General features: G+C 40.0%; 1 protein-coding gene across 2 annotated transcripts in view; it reads left to right on the top strand.

Annotated features, from left to right (window-relative positions):
- Positions 1-17,681, top strand: part of Dtd1 (D-aminoacyl-tRNA deacylase 1) — a 160,491-nt gene that overhangs the window by 45,208 nt on the left and 97,602 nt on the right. The window lies entirely within an intron of this gene.

The raw sequence follows: 17,681 nt of genomic DNA, 5'->3' as shown, positions 1-17,681 counted from the left end.
CCTTGGCTCCAGAGTTGGGTGAGATGAGAAGTTCGTTCAGGAATTCATTCCCAGCCTATTTTAGTACCAGGCTAGGTTTGTGATAAATCAGCTCAATAATCATGCATGACATTAGGTAAATCAAGGGAAGGAGAAGGAATCAGGTCAGAGCTCAGTTTACTTCACCAAGCCATGGGAAATGGAATTCTTTAAAGATAAGTAAATAAATTAATTGAGGACTTGGAGAGGAATGGTAATAATAGGTGGCACCAAGAGTGTCTATGATTGTTTTCATCTGAGGAATTGGAAATGCAGGAGGACCCTGTTTCCTCGCTCACACATCTACAGGGACAGATCTGTGGATGACTCTGGATTGCAGAATTGTTGGATTGCCTGGAGATGTGCCAGAAGTAAAGACATGGGGCAGTTGCATCTTCCCACCAGTTCTGGGAAAATGTTGCATTTAGACACCAGTGCTTGTGTGATGGAGATGTGTTCTCAGTAACTACATGTGAAATCTCTGTGTTCTTACCTTACTGGATGGTTGTGGTTTATGCATACTCAGTAATTATATATATATATATATATATATATATATATTTGGGTAAAATGTAGCATACATATAAGTTAATATATATGTATATATATAAATTGGATATATATAAATTGGATATATAATATACATATATAGTTCAGTCTGGTCTCAAACTCACAATTCTCATGTCTCAGGAGTGCTGGGCATTTATCAGTATGCCTAGCACAATGTGAAATTTCAAGTAAGTATATTCAGTGTGCAATGATCATATCAGAGTAGTGGATATATACGCATCTCTTCAAGCATTTATTTATTTATTTGTGTTGGGAACATTGGACATCCTTTTTTTTAGCTGTTTGAAATATACAATTAATTGTTATCACTCACAGCTATATAATATTAGAAGCTATTCTTCCTGTCTAGTTGTATACCTATATCTGCTAACTCCTTCCTCCCCCACTTATTTCTTAGCCACTGGTAACTACTATTCATTCTGTTCCACTGCCTTCAACATGTAAATGAGAATATACAGTATTTCTCTTTCTATGCCTGACATCCTCCATTTCTACCCATGTTGCTACAAATGATAGGCTTTCTTTCTTTTTTTTTTATTGCTAAATGATATTTCATCACATACAGGAACCACATTTTCTTCATCTACAGCATTTATCTGTTGCTAGACATTTAGGTTGATTATAATCTTGGTAATCATAAATAAACACGGGACTGCAGACATCTCTCTCCAACAAACTGCTTTTTTCCCTCTTGGATCAATAAAGGGTTTTGTTTTTAATGCTAAATGACATACCTGGGAGAATTTCTCTTGGCTGGCCTGTTGATAGTGGAGTATAAAGAAACCACACAAATGTCTTGATATTTCCACTACCTTGAGATCCTGTTCTCTCTGAAGTGGTGTTTGGTAGGAATGTGGGTTTTGTTTTCTGTACAATACCTGGTTACGGTAAGGACATACTTGTGGCTTTCAGCCTGAAAACCAACAGCAGTGGCTAGTACTTCAACCACATGTGAGTTTAAGATTTTGGTAGATTTATTTCCCATCGTATTTGAAGCACTATATATTTAAGGATATAAAAATGTCATATCAGTGTTTTAGCATGTAATAGAGTGGACATATTTCAGTCATCAGTTTAGGACTCTGAGTTTAGAATAGAAGTATTATTTCTGAGGGTACTTTTCTTCATTCATTCTAGGGATACAGATAGTTTGGTAGTTGAACTGGTGCCATCCAGGGTCTTACATGTCCCAATGCCATGGGACAGACCAAGGCACTCATGAGGCTCCCTGGATAGGGGCCAGGAGCAGGGTAGTCACATGAGATCTTTGCCATGAACTGTGTGTGGCTTTGATCTGGCATTTGTTCTTCAAGAGGCTTACAGTGTTCATTGTCCAAAAAACAGCATCATTTTGGACTTGAAAATAGAAGGGTTTTCAGTAAGAATGTCCTATATCAAGAAAACTAACAATAACAAATGTTGGAGGGGATGTGGCCAAAAGGGAACCCTACTTCGTTGTTGGTGGGAATGTAAGCTGGTTCAGCTACTCTGGAAAGCGGTATGGAGATTCCTCAGAAGGCTAAACATAGAGCTCCTCTATGACCCAGCAGCCCCACTTTTGGGCATCTACCCAAAAGACCACAAACAAGAACACACTAAAGCCACCAGCACAACAATGTTTATCGCAGCACAATTTGTCATAGTTAGAATATGGAACCAACCCAGATGCCCCTCAGTAGATGAATGGATCAGGAAAATGTGGTACATATACACAATGGAATTTTGTGCCTCTATCAGAAATAATGACATTGCCCCATTCGTAAGGAAATGGAAGGACCTGGAAAAAAATTATACTAAGTGAAGTGAGCCAGACCCAAAGAAACATGGACTCTATGGTCTCCCTCATAGGGAATAATTAGCACAGGTTTAGGCAAGTCATAGCAGAGGATCACAAGAGCCCAATAGCTATACCCTTATGAACACAAAAAATGATGCTAAGTGAAATGAACTCCATGTTATGGAAATGATTGTTATATCACTGTTGTAACTACTTTCAACGTGCTATGTATAACCATAGCTTCAATTATTGATGATCTACTTGTATCTCCTTCCTGTGGTTGTACCTGCACTATCTCTGTATCTTATCTGAGTACACTGGAAACCGTGTATACTGGTATTAGAACTAGGAAACTGAAAGGGAATACTAAAATCGAGAGACACAGGGTAAAAAAGACAAACGACTACAAAAGCAATACTTGCAAAACTGTTTGGTGTAAATGAACTAAACAACTCTTGGGGGGGAAGGAAAAGGGGGGGCAACGAGGGACGAGGTAACAAACAGTAAAAGAAATGTATCCAATGCCTAACATATGAAACTATAACCTCTCTGTACATCAGTTTGAAAATTAAAAAAAAAAAAAGAAAAGGTTTTTCCTGTGCTACTGATTGTATGCTCCAGCCTTGCCTATGGTTAGCATCTTGATATGGAGTGGAAAAGGGTCCCTGGGCTTTTAGTGGTCTGGAGCATACAATTCACCCCCTCTGCCTATTTTAAATTAATTAACTAATTAGTAATTGTTATTATGATGATGTACAGAGGGGTTGCCATTTTATAAGTTAGGTAATGAGTACATGTCTCTTTGGGAAATGCCACCCCTTCCCTCTCTCCCAGTTTTCCCCTCCAGCCTCCTGCCTCTTTTTTAAAAGTTTCATGAAGGCCCTTGAGGAATTTAAACCAGGGAAAGAGGAATAATCCAAAACAAGACCATGGATGTTTGAGAATTCTGATTTGACCACTGACTGCTGACCTTGGCCACATTGCAGAACTCATTGAATTCTTTGTACTTATGCATCAGGTTAAGGAGTCAAACAAGTTATAGAGCCCTTGGAATCTATAGTGTTGACCACTGATGTTTTTTTGGAGGACTGCTATTTTGTTCATCTGCCTTCATTGGCTTTCAGCTGATACTTTTTCCTTAAGCCTTTATTCTTGAGAAGAAACAAACAACCAAATGTTTTTAAATCTCCACTTGGGGCTCATAGGAGCTTTGCAGGCATCAGATTCTGTACCTTGATGGAAATCAGATGTCAGAAGAGGAGGACATGTATGATAATGAGCCATATGGGCCCAGTTGCATTTCAGACTCATCATCTTTGACCTTCTGAGATGAACCACTTATGTTTGGCTTTAACTTGAGATCAGCAGAACAAAGTAAAGTTCTGAGAGTGGGGGAAAGGAATTCCCACTTATTCTGCTTCTCTAATCAATCAGCTCCAAGGTCTCAAAGGCCAAGTATTTTATAAATAACAAATGCAAATAACTTAACATTTGCATTTTGAATATATATCTTCTAAAATAGATTTGTGTTTTCATTGGCTTTGAGTAGGAGGCTAACTTCTGTACTTGACCCATAACCATGTGTGTAAAAATTGGGACAGTTGCCTGCATTTGGAGTTCCTTTTCATAAATATTTGTTGACTGTTTTTCGTGTGCTAGATTTGATGTCGTGAGTACCAGAAAGAGAAATAAGACATGGTTTCTTTCTCATAGAGGATCCTACTTTAGTGGAATGAAAATCATATTAGGACAGAGAAAACATGATTTGCCTTGGTCAAGGGACCAAGTGGAATACAGAAAGCCTAGGAAGAGGGTCTGGTCATCGGTATGGGATATAGAAGCTGGTAACAGGCATTTGGGTGAGAAGAGGCAGCCAAGTCTGAAAACTTGTTTTTTGAGCACTAGTCAGCTACTATAATTCAGCAGGGTGGGAAGGCCAGATCTGCTTTTCAGTTGTAGCCCTCTTGTAGCAGAATAGTTACGTGGTTAGAGAGGATAGGTAGCAGAGGCAGGGGACCTGCACTGACCTAGACAATACAGTGGAAGTTAGATGTGCCAGGGAAGACAAGAGGAAGATAACATCTTAGTTGGGGGTCGTGTTAGGAACAGTGTTTATTATTGTTGTTGTACAAAGTTGTACAAAGAGGTTACAATTCCATAAGTCAAGTTATAAGTATAATGCTTCTTGATCATTGTCATTCCTTTCATTATTCTCCATTTCCTCTTCTTATCTCGACCTTCAAGTTACATAATTCAATTTTTATACCATGTACATTATATATAATTACTACATTTGATCACCCTTTCTCCTCCATTCCTGTACCTCCCTTCCCATGGTCCCTCCCTTAAAATGAATTTCCACTTCCTGGTATTCATTTTCTTTTTTTTCTGAATAATTATTTATTTATTGTCAAAGTGATGTACAGGGGGGTTACAGTTTCATACATAAGTCAGTGAGTATATTTCTTGTACAATTTGTTACCTCCTCCCTGATTCCTCCTCCCCCCACCCCCTCCTCTTACCCTCTCTCCCTATGAGTTGTTCAGTTGGTTTACACCAAATGGTTTTGTAAGTATTGCTTTTGGAGTCATTTGTCAGTCCTGGGGGCTTGAACCCAGGGCCTGGGCACTGTCCCTGAGCTTCTTTTGCTCAAGGCTAGCACTGTACCACTTGAGTCACAGTGCCACTTCTGGCTTTTTCTGTTGATGTGGTACTGAGGAATCAAACCCAGTGCTTCATGCATGCTAGGCAAGCACTCTACCACTAAGCCATCTTCCCAGCCCCCTGGTATTCATTTTGATAAATTGTACATTAGTTATTCAGAGAAGTTACATCTTTGGATTCCTCCCCTAAGTGTACCATCCTTTAGTCAGTTTGCTTGTTTGTAAAGGCATTGAGCTCTATATATGTTATTGCGCATATTTGTATTTTAGATCTAGCTTCCACATATGAGAGAAAACATGAATTGTTTGTCTTTTTTTCCCCCCGTCCTAGGGCTTGAACTCAGCTCCTGGGCACTGTCCCTGAACCTCTCTGTGCTCGAGGCTAGCACTCTACCACTTGAGCCTCAGCACCACTTCCAGTTTTTTTCCGAGTTATTTATTGGAGATAAGAGTCTCACAGACTTTTCTTTCCCAGGCTACTTTTGAACGATGATCCTCAGATCGCAGCCTGAAAAGCTAGGATTACAGGCATGAGCCACTGGTGCATGGCTTCGTTTGTCATTCTGAGCCTGATTTGCTTCACTTAACATATTATTTTCTAGGTCCATCCATAATATTTTTTCTAATGGATGAGTAAAATTCCATTGTATATATGTACCACTTTTTCTTGATTCACTCATTTGTGGTAGGGCATCTGGGCTGTTTGCACAACGTGGTTATTGTGAATAGTGCAGCAATAAACATGAATGTGCAAGTGTCTTTACCATTTCCTGACTTGTAATACTCTGGGTAGATACTGCTGGATCATATGGTAGGTCTGTGTTTAGTTTTTTTCAGTATCTCCAAACTGCCTTGTAGCGTGGTTGTACTAGTTCACACTCCCACCGACAGTTTAATAGTATGTGTGTGTGTGTGTGTGTGTGTGTGTGCATGTGTGTGTGCGCGTGTATGTACTGGTCCTGGGGCTTGAACTTAGGACCTGTGCACTGTCACTAAGCTTTTCTCCTCCAGGCTAGCACTTTACCACTTGAGCCACAGCTCTACTTCTGACTTCTTTTGAAAGTTAATTAGAGGTAAGAGTCTCATAGATTTTCTTTTCCTGGCTATCTTTGAACTGAGATTCTCAGATCTCCACCTCCTGAGTAGCTAGGATTGCAGCTAAGTGTCACCAGTGCCTGGCTTGGGAACAATGCTTTTTTAAAGAGCTCTCCTGCTCCCTATATCACTGAGAGTCTTATGGGACCAATTTTCCTAGCCACTTATCTTAGTCCGTCTCTTTACTATTAATAATTTTCTTCAAGTTCTGCTATAATTTGGATATAAAATGTACCTCACCTTGTCCCATGGATAGCTTCCCACAGCACTATTGGGCGGTGGTATCACCTTCAAGGAGGTAAGGCCTAGTGAGAGGAAGTTAGGTCGTTGAAGGGAATGTGCTATTTAAGGGAAGATTGGGATCCCAGCTACTTCCTGTCTCTATCTTTGCTTCTGGCTGCTGTGAGGTCAACTGGCATTTTATGCTACCTGTTCCCCACTGGGATGCTCTGCCTCATCACAGGTCAGAACAACAGGGCCAAGCAGCCATGGGCTCAAAGCTCAGAAATGGAGCCAAAATGGCCCTTTCTTCCTTATAAATTGGTCATCACAGGTATTTTGTTATAGTGATGGAAAGCTAACGCAAGAGCCCAGTAGCCCTTTGTTGTTGGTTCAAAGTTGTGAACAAAGAACCAAAATCTCTATGGTAGAAAGCATTTTCTCCTCTGATTCCACAGCAGATCTTGATGGAAGGGTCAGCTTCAGGGTCCATGGCCATCAGTGAGTGTCAGTGAGTAGTGTGCTCAGTAGTTGGTAGCCTCTATCTAAGCCACTAGTTTTTGACATTGGGTGTTAAAATTACTTGAGTTACTCTAAAAGTTCCCCTTGCCTAGGAGAACTTGCACTCTTGACTCCAAAGTCTCTCTGGGGTGGGTTGGAAGAGAAGTTTGGGGCCAGTGAGTGAAGCTGAATGGGGAGGAATCTGATGGACAGGCCATTACCCTCATCCAGTGCCCTGGCAGGCTCTTTTGTCTAGGAACTATGGACTGGATGGATCATTTATAGGACTCAGTGCAAGTGAAAATTCTAAACTCATTGAAGAAAGAGAAAGAAATACCATTACAGGCACAAAAATGCAAAGTTTTCCTTTCTTTTTCATTATTTTGCTCTTCACTTGTTACAGTACTTTTTCTATTTAATGCAACAAAAAAACTTTTTATGCTATTAGCACAAAGTTTGCCAGGTATATTTTTCAGTGTCCACTTTAAACACAAATTTAACTTGTATATGGAATAGCCAAAATCATACATCTCCTATTTCATAGCTCATGATGCATATAAATTTTATTATTACCAGAACTGTAGAAATTAGCTCACTTACTTGTGTTCATTTTTTTTTTTTTTTTTTTTTTTTTTTTGGCCAGTCCTGGGGCTTGGACTGAGGGCCTGAGCACTGTCCCTGGCTTCTTTTTGCTCAAGGCTAGCACTCTGCCACTTGAGCAACAGCGCCACTTCTGGCCATTTTCTGTATATGTGGTGCTGGGGAATCGAACCCAGGGCCTCATGTATATGAGGCAGGCACTCTTGCCACTAGGCCATATCCCCAACCCCAGTTGTGTTCATTTTTTAATACACATTCTAAACACCTCTCCTTCCATTTCTTGATGAGTAAGGAAGGACCAAGAAAAAAAGGAGCTGTGGGGTCCCATGTTCCCACAACCACAGTAAATAGGGGCTAAAACAGGCAGTAACAGGAAAGATAGGAATAGTTCCCTGATCATGTTCTTGTTCAGATGGAAAGTACCCTTAGCCATCAGCTACAGTTTCTCAGTCATGGAATTAAGATACTTACTAGTGTTGCTGGGCTCCTACACACCAAGATCCCATGGGAATCTGTGCTCAGGGAAAATTAGAATTAGGGATCTTAGACAACTTAAGAGAAGGAAAGAGGCAGCAGAGAACACTGTGTTATCAATAAAGCAGCAGGGAAGGGAACATTCAGGATGTGCATATCGCCTTTGCTTTTGTGCATGTGCCATGGTCCCATAGGTCTTCACATACAAAAAAAAGATCCATAGGTAAAATTATGAACAATTTCAGAATAGAAATAGCTGAGCATTAAACTAAGACGTTTGAGAGTGTGGGACCTGCATGACTACTCAGTTCCCACATGTTGTATCAATCCTGCCACCCTCTGTGTCACTCTGTTCTCCTGCCTTTCCACCCCCTGTAGATTGTGTCACCTCATTTTACAGTTGCTCTGGACTGCCCTCCCAGAGTCCCATCCTGCTGTACTCCTTTGGTCAGATATCTCTCTCTTTCCTTTCCTTCCTTCCTTCCTCCCTCCCTCCCTCCCTCCCTCCCTCCCTCCCTCCCTTTCTTCCTTCCTTCCTTTCTTTTCTTTCTTTTCCAATCCTGGGGCTTGAACTCAACCTGAGCACTGTCCCTGGCTTCTTTTGCTCAAGGCTAGTGCTCTACCACTTAAGCCACAGCACCTCTTCTGGCCTTTTCTATATATATGGTGCTGAGGAATCGAACCCAGGGCTTCATGTACACGAGGCAAGCACTCTACCACTAGGCCATATTTCCAGCCCAGATATATCACTTTCTAAATTGTGTGAGTATGCCTGTTATTTATTTGCTTATCTAAAAATGTATCTATAATCGCTGCTGGAATGTTAGGGCAGGAATCTAGACCACTTAAGGAAAAGCAAGAGGCAATTCAGCACTGAAGGTGTGTTCCTCACTGTGGAAGACTGTACTATGTACATATTGATGACAGATGGAAGAGTTTTCAATAATTGAGCAAGTAGGTAGCATTTATGGGAAGCTAATTTAGATCCTTACTTTATAGTATACTTAGGAAAGAATCCCAGGGGAATTGACGAGATAAATATAATAAAAAATCTCACAGAGGGCACTGGCCTCTACCACTACGGTGTAGTAATGAAAACAGATGGTGGTGGTGGAGCGGGAGAGCAAGCTATTAGTACACTAGATGAAAGAACCCAAAAAGAACCTGATTATTTATGGAAGACTGGGAATATTGTAAATATAGCATTTCAGATCAGTTGGTGAGAGGTGAATTTTTTTTCTTTTCTTTTTTTGTGCTAGCCCTGGGGCTTGAACTCAGAGCTTTTCACTCTTCCTTAGCTTTTTTGCTCACTTCTATACCCCTTGAACTACACCTCCACTTCTGACTTTTTTTTGGCTGATTGGAGATAAGAGTCTCTTACATTCTACCCAGCTGGCTTCCAACCTTAACCCTTAGACCTCAGCCTAGCTAGGATAATAGGCACCAGTTTTTGGCTTCTGTTTTTATTTTAGGCTGGGCATGGTACCTGGAGCAGGCCTTGGAAGGCATTTGGAAATTTGAGGCAGGAGAATAAGAATTTGAGGCCAGGACAGAAGGTGTGGCTCATAAAGAAGACTGAATAATGTAAGGCCCTGATTTCAAGACTTAGTGCCAGCACAAAAAAGAAAGAGAAAGGGGCTGGGGATATAGCCTAGTGGCAAGAGTGCCTGCCTCGGATACACGAGGCCCTAGGTTCGATTCCCCAGCACCACATATACAGAAAACGGCCAGAAGCGGCGCTGTGGCTCAAGTGGCGGAGTGCTAGCCTTGAGCGGGAAGAAGCCAGGGACAGTGCTCAGGCCCTGAGTCCAAGGCCCAGGACTGGCCAAAAAAAAAAAAAAAGAAAGAGAAAAAAGGCTTGAAGTGTTGTAAAGAAGGTGTTAAGAACACTGGTTAACTATTTCAAAAATCTGAATATAATAAAGATATGTGAACTTATTCAGAAAGTTAGAGTAGCCCCGTTATTATATGAAATAGCATATCTTTAAAGAAAACATGTAGTGTGGGTCTGTTTAAGTACACAGTTTTCCTTGCTGCCCTATACTTTGTGGATCCTCTGCCTGTAATACATTCTGGGGAAGAGTGGATTTATTTATTTATTTATTTATTTATCATTATTATTATTGGAGACAGGGTTGCCCGGTGAGGTTCAGGCTGGACTTAAACTCATCATCCTTCTTCTGCCTCTTTCTCTGGTACTGGGATTATAGAAATGTACCACTATACTTTGCTAGGATAGGACTTACCTTATTTTAATATCTTTTTGCAGGTTTTTTTGTTGTTGTTATTTTGTTCAAGTATTGGGGCTTGAATTCAGGGCCCTGGATCTTTGGTGAGACATCTAAGATATATAGTGCTTATATGAAGAGACCTTGGTAGGTATAAAGTTCTATCCTGCTGGATCCCTTAGGCCTCATTTCTGATAGAACACTTTCAACTTGAGTTTGTAGGTCTGCCTCAGGTGTGAGGACTCCTATCTGAACTTCCATCAGCATGAAACAGTAGAAATGGAAACAAAAGAAAAAAGCTTTGCATACTATAAAACTGTATGGGGATGCTAAACATACTAGGATTACGCTGTGGATTTTGCTGTGTGGAATTTAGAAAAGAATGGTAGAGCCTGTCACATCTCTCTGGGGACTAACTGGTATTGGGGGTTACAGTAGATAGGTGTTTGGGAGCATGTATTGGCTGACTTGCTTAAGAAATAGAGTTTTCCCAGAATGTCTGAGGCCTCAGAGAAGGATGGATACAGCTGCAGTTGAGGCCTTTAGTGAGCTGAGTGTGGCTGAATACCATTCCACTTCTTTAATGAACTAAAGAACAAGTTCATAAATTAGCTTTCTTTGTACTTAAATACTGAAGCACAGTAATATATGAAAGTGGTAGTTGTTTGGTTTTTGAGTGTGCAATAAGAATGCTCCCTTCAATTAAAATAGTTTGTGAAATCTAAGTAATTTTATTAGTAACTTATAATTAATGTAAGAGGCCTATAAGCTGAACAGACAAATAGCATGCTTTTAAAAAATTAGATAGATACTAACTCATAAAGTTCTAATTAGTGTTCTCTCATTGGATAATAGCTCTGGCATCCTTCCCAAAAATTTCTCTTTTTTGTTTTTCAAAAAGGAAAATGTTAGGAAGCTAAGAATGTATAACTTTAAAAAGTCAATCTTAACTTTGAAAAATGAAGTTATTGTATATGAAGGAGGGTGATATAAATAGCAGACAATAGTTATTAAAATCATATTTGAGAATGTTTCTTTTTTATTTCCATTCAACCTGTCTGTTTATGAGTACAATGCATCTTGATCTTTGTCACCTCTTTCATAATTTTTTCCCATTTTTCCCAACCCTACCCAGCCCCTAAGTTCCCTTATTTCATTTTTACACATATACCTTGAGGGATGGGAATGTGGCTTAGTGGTATACTGCTTACCTAGTATGCATGAAGCCCTGGGTTTGATTCCTCAGTACCAAATAAACAGAAAAGGCTGGAAGTGACCCAGTGGTAGGTGACTCAAGTGGTAGAGCCAACGTTAAGCAAAAGAAGCTCAGGAACAGTGCCCAGGCCCCAAGTTCAAGCCCCAGGACTGGCAAAGCAAAAAATAAACCCTAATATATCTTGAATATTATGATTGCACTGTCCTACCCTTCCTCTCTTCATTTGTCTTCTCCCTCCTCTTGAGCTCCTCCCTCTTCACCCTGCCAATACATGAGACCTGTTTCTAAGTTTCATATCTATGCACTTGAATTGCATACTTACCAGAAGAGGGAAAAGCTTGGTCATCATCTTCAATGACTAGTTCATGCTCACACGGCATGACTAGAGGTGGGTTCCTACAGAAGGTATCTTTCAGGCTGACCTGCTTCAGATTTCTTCTCTCTGAATTTTCAAAATATTTAGTATGATCTGTTTAGACCCTTACCATAGCTCAGGCCAGTGAGTGGCATTCCTCCTGAGTCAGCCATTCTAGGAAATGTTAATATTTGTAACATTTAGTCTTAGACACTCAGTGGAAGTCCTGTATAGTTCCAGAGTGGGATGGGTTTGTGGGTTACCTTCCTTCCCAGAGACTGGGTGGGATGACTAGAGTCCCTCCAGCTTTGCTGGCAGGGCCCTTCCTCAGCACTCATACTCTGCTATGTTGCTTCAGCTCAGAGCTCTTGGAGTCACTGGCTGTCCCCATTCATCTCATCCTTTAAAACAGGTTGGGGGAAAAAACTGGTTAAATTAATAAAAGGGTCTTGGGGCCTGGGAATGTGGCTTAGTGCTAGAGTGCTTTCCTAGTATGCATGAAACCCTGGGTTCTATTCCTCACTACCACATAAACAGAAAAGGCCAGGAGTGGTGCTGTTGCTCAAGTGGTAGAGTGCTGGCCTTGAGCACAAGAAGTTCAGGGACAGTGTTCAGGCCCAGAGTTGAAGCCCCAGGACTGGTAACAACAACAACAACAACAACAACAACAATAATAGCTTGAGTTTTATATATGTACAAATAAAAGCTTCTTACAGTATTTAAAAGAACCTTCTGTTTTGAGCATTATTCATTATTACTGGTGTTCAGCTAGAGAGGTAACATTATTTTTGTAAAAGTAATCCAGACTTGGAAAATGAATGTTTGTGGATTATACTTCTATATTTAATTTTAATATGCAATATAAAATACCAAGTTATTTTGAAGAGCACTTTTGGTTCTTAGGATGTTTATCTTTGTTATAATATTCTATTTCATTTTAGCTTCAATAATGACAAAACAAAGGCCCAGAATTTTCAAGTCTGTAATACAGTCTAGGAAATGAGAGTCCAGTAGGAATGTTTCCAGTTCAGTATCCTGGTTTTCACACTAAATCATGAACTCTTTTCAATTAATCTAGAGACAAATAAGTTCGATTTCTATGGAATTTATGTGAGTAATTATAGTAGACTAATGAGTTAATCCATTAACAACTTACTCTAACCATTGATGCACTAGACCAGTTGCTTTCTCGGCCTGAATTAGTTTCCTTGCTTCTTTTAGTGAGAACAATAATGTCTGTTTATTACAAGGGTGGGTTGTTTTAATGACTGCAGTTGTTAAGAAATACTCATTTTTACAAGTTTGTGTTACAGAAAACTTCAAGTGCACAGGAGAGAGGAAAATATAACAAGCTGCCATGTACCCATCATCCTGTGTCAATGATTACCAGCCATCAGGGCAATTTACATTTGTAGGAATTTCCTGGGGGTGGCAAGGCAAGAAGCACCCATGATCCAGTTGGAGAGAAGTTGGGCAGGAATCATAGCAGGGGGAACATGCTTGAGTCTCCCAAGTGAATCATTTCCTACTTGACAGGCATTTAGCTCAGTTTAATTTTTTTCCTGACATTAATAGGCAGTGTAGCAGTAAACATTCTTGTACATAAATATTTCATCACTTCTATTATTCTGTAGAAATAAGGGAAGAAACATCTGAAAATAAAGGAGACTTGTTTTTTTTTCTCTTTTTGGTGGTGCCAGGATTTGAACTTGGGCCTCATGCTTGCTCAGATTGTTTGCTCATGGCTTGCAATCTGTCACTTGAACCACACTTCCAACCAACTTTCTGCTGATTATTTTGGAGATGGAGTCCCTGTCTTAACTGGCTTTGGACTGTGATCCTCCTGATCTCAGCTTCCTGAGTAGCTAGGATTATATTATCAGCACCCATCTTTATGCCTCCATTTTAAAACTTGCCTCAGAAGTTGGAGGTATTTGTGAGGTATGTCCCTGGGTTCTATGATTTGTTTCATTGATCTCTATGCCTGTCCCTCCACTATTATCACACTACCTCAGTTACTGGACCATGTAGTTAGCTATACAGTAACCATTCTAATATACATCAGCTACATATTAATATAAAATAGTATCACTATTAGTACAACTGTTGTACAGTATACTGTAGCTATACAGTAATTATAATATATTCATGTTAGGTCTAGTAATTCCTCCAACTTCCTTTCTTTTTTAGGCTTGTTTAAGCTTTTTTAGGGTTTTTCTGTAAACATTTTTAGAAAAAGCTTGTCATTATCTTCAAAAAACTATGCTGAGATTTTGTTAAGAATTGCATTGAACCTGTGTACTCAATTTGCAGAGATTGTCCTTTACTACATTGAGTAATGTTTAAGTATGCTACATTTACATTTATTAACAGTTTTTAAAATAAAGTACTGAAATTGAGATTCTGAAAAATATAAATATAAATATATAGAAGAAAAAAAGCAGAAAAGCCATTGGAAACTGGAAAAAGCATTAACAAGAATTCCTAGAAGAAACACAAGTAGATGTTAACATTTGAGGTGTGCCATCTTAAATGATGATTCAAAGCTGTGCACAGGTGGCTCATGCCTGTAACTCCAGCCACATAGGCTGAGATTTTAGGGTTGGGATTCAAAGCCAGCCTGAGAAGGAAAGTTTTTGAGGCTTTTATCTTCAATTCACTACAAAACAAAACAAAAAACTGGTAGTGAAGCTGTGGCTCAAGTGGTAGAGGGCTATCCTTGAGTAAAAAGCTAAGTTAAAGGACAGTGACTAGGCCCCGAGTTCAAGCCCCAGTACTGGCTCAAGGGAAAATAAAAAGATTCAGAGCATGTAGATTACAAGATCTCATTGTCTCATTTGTTCATATTGGTAAAAATAAAAGATTGTTTATATTATCAAGATTATTGAAGATAGTGCAAGGGAATGGGTACTTTGATACTTTATTGACAATTGGATAGAAGAGGCTGGTGAAGCCTTCTTGGAAGATAGTCAGCAGTGTTGGCCAATATTAGAATTAAATATATCTTGGCTGAGTAATTTAATGCCTACACACCTCCCAGGAGTACTAACGTGTGCACATGAGAATAGCATAAGGATGTTATACTGTACATCCTTGTACCCATCTGAAATCTGAGATACCAATCAGTAGAAGGAAGGTTGAGCAGATATGTCTCATCCATAGTGTAGATTGTTGTATACCAGCTAAAAAGAATGTATTCTGACATTTCAAAGTAGATAAGAAAAGGAGAGAAGTCATTACTACCCCTCACCACCTTGGTTCTACTTGCATTTAAATAGATATTAAAAAAAACCCATCTGGTCCATTCTGACTTTGTCATATTGGTGAATGGATACAGCTGCTTCAGATAACTCAATTGTGGCTCAGGGAGGTGAAATTACTGCTAAATTAACTTTCTTTTTCTGGCTCCTATCTCACATTTATTTTTATTGCTGTCATTGTGTATGGGGAGTGAGGTTCAACGTGCTAGGAGAGGGATCTCCTGCTATGCCAGGTGGTCTATTCTCTCAGTTCCCTGTCCCTTGGGTTTCTTACTCCTGTCAGAAAGTCTTCATTATCCTCTTTGAGGAATGATGTCTCCTCTGAAAAGGTTTCAGTAGGGTTGATATTGCGAAGAAGTATTCATGATACAATTTGGATTCAGTTTGAGACGAAAGTCCATAAATATCCATAGATTAGGTAACTAAGTACATTGATCTATAGTCTTGTCCAAGTGATTGGCTTTTTTTTTTTTTTGGTACCGGTACCAAGGCTTGAACTTAGAGCCTCATGCTCTCATCAAGCTTTCTTGCTTATGAATGTTGCTTTACTACTTGAACCATTCTTTCAGTCTGTTTTTTTTTTCAGGTTAATTGAAGATGAAATCTCAGACTTCTGCCCCATCTGGCTTTGAATTGAAATCCTTCTGGTCTCAACTTTACTTGTGAACCACTGATACATGGATGAATAGTTTATCTAATTTAATAAATCAAATTATTTTTCATTAAACTTTCATTACAGAATTAATTCTGTGAACAAAGCTCATTATGAGTGTTCTTTTCACTCTTTTTCTTCTAAAAATGTTTATTGTGAGTTACTATTTAACTTATATCTGTACAGCCCAACTCTACCTCTTAGTATGAACAAGTATTCTTTTTTTTTTTTTTTTTTGCCAGTCCTGGGGCTTGAACTCAGGGCCTGAACACTGTCCCTGGCTTCTTTTTGCTCAAGGCTAGCACTCTGCCACTTGAACCACAATGCCACTTCTGGCCTTTTTGTATATGTATGGTGCTGAGGAATTGAACCCAGGGCTTCATGTATGTGAGGCAAGCACTTGACCTCTAGGCCACATTCCCAGCCTGTATTCTTTTTTTATTTTTGGTCAATCGTGGGCTTGAACTCAGGGCCTGGGCTCTGTCCCTGAGCTCTTTTTGCTCAATGCTAGTTCTCTACCACTTGGACCCTCAGTGCCACTTCTGGTTTTCTGGTGGCTAATTGGAGTTGAAAGTCCCATAGACTTTCCTGCTGAGTCTGGCTTTGAACCACAATCCTCAGATCTGTTTCCTAAGTAGCTAAGATTACAGGTATGAGCCATCAGCACCTGGCTGAACAAGGATTCTGATTGGTAGATTCTTCCAGCATGTTATGATAACAGGGAGCTATTTAATGCCCCAGTGCTGCTGCTTTCTGACTGCTCAGGTTCAGCTTCCTGTTGTTGTTTCTCATAGCATCTGTAAGAAAGCTTGCTACGGGCCTATGACCACAGTGAGGCAGCGTGGGAAAAGAAAGCTTGCTGAAAGGGAGACTTGGAAAATGGATCCTTGTGACTTTTTTCTTCTTTTGTAGTTAGTTTACTGAGATTTGAATTCAGGGCCTTATGCTTGCTAGACAAGTGTTCTATCACTGGGGCTGCTCCCTCTCCCCTCCCCCCTCCCCCCAAGTACTTTTGTTCTTAGCTTGTTGTTTTCAGATAAGGTCTTGTGTTTTTTTCTGGGCTGGCCTCGGACCATGATCCTTCCAGCTCCACTTCCCTAGACTGAGACTGGAGGCGTGCTCTACAATGCCTGACCTTCCTTGTGATTTCTTGAAGTCTGAAGTTTGTATTTAATATAAGATTTATAAAAGCCCTTTTCTTATTCTTGCCAAGGTTGTTGCAAGACTGCAACCCTTAGAAGAGCCGATAATGCCCTTACCTTTTGCGCCTAGGAGTTCAGATCTGGTACCAGTCCCTTGGCCTGCCACTCTGTCATCCCTTGTCAGTCTGTTTTTCCTGTTCTTCCCTCTCTCTATCTGTCCTTCCCTATGTCTATTCAATGATTTAGCATTCTTTGAACATCTACTATGTTAATGCCATGTGCTTGATATTGAAGGCACAAAAATGAAGGCCCATACAAGTTGCTACCAGGGTATCAGGAGAACGAAACAGGTATTTTGAACCCATTTTAAGCAGCATATGTGTGCATATGTGTACAATGTAGCCTCCCACCATCCATGGGGATATGTTCTAAGATTCCCACTTGATGTCTGAAACTAGGGATACCACTAAACCCTGTACAGTTTATACTCTATTTTGTGTTCTACACATTGCAGTGTGGATTCCCTGGTCAAAAGGATAATTATGTCTCTGATAGCATGAGACTTTGTCACACTACTTTGGGACAATGCATAATTCAAAACCTATGAGTTGTTTGTGGAGTTTTCCATTTAATATTTTTGGTGGACTGTGGTAGATCATGGCAAACTAAATCTAAGGAGCACATAGAACCATGGCTAAGGGAATACTACTGTGCGTGTGTGTGTGTCTGCATGTGCATGCGTGTATATGAAGATACATATGTATGGCAGAGAAAAGAAGACAGAAAAGAGAGAGAGAGAGAGGGCGGGCGGGAGGGAACAAGAGGAGGAAGAGGGAAAGGAAGTAAATGTATTGGTAAGAAGGTAAGGGACAAGCTGTACTAAGACATTGCAAGTGCAAATAAAGTCTTAT

This window comes from Perognathus longimembris, chromosome 6 (assembly GCF_023159225.1).
Source record: "Perognathus longimembris pacificus isolate PPM17 chromosome 6, ASM2315922v1, whole genome shotgun sequence".
Lineage (NCBI taxonomy): Eukaryota > Metazoa > Chordata > Mammalia > Rodentia > Heteromyidae > Perognathus > Perognathus longimembris.
The sequence above is the reverse complement of the archived record's forward strand: the minus strand, read 5'-3'. Positions and strand labels throughout refer to the sequence as shown.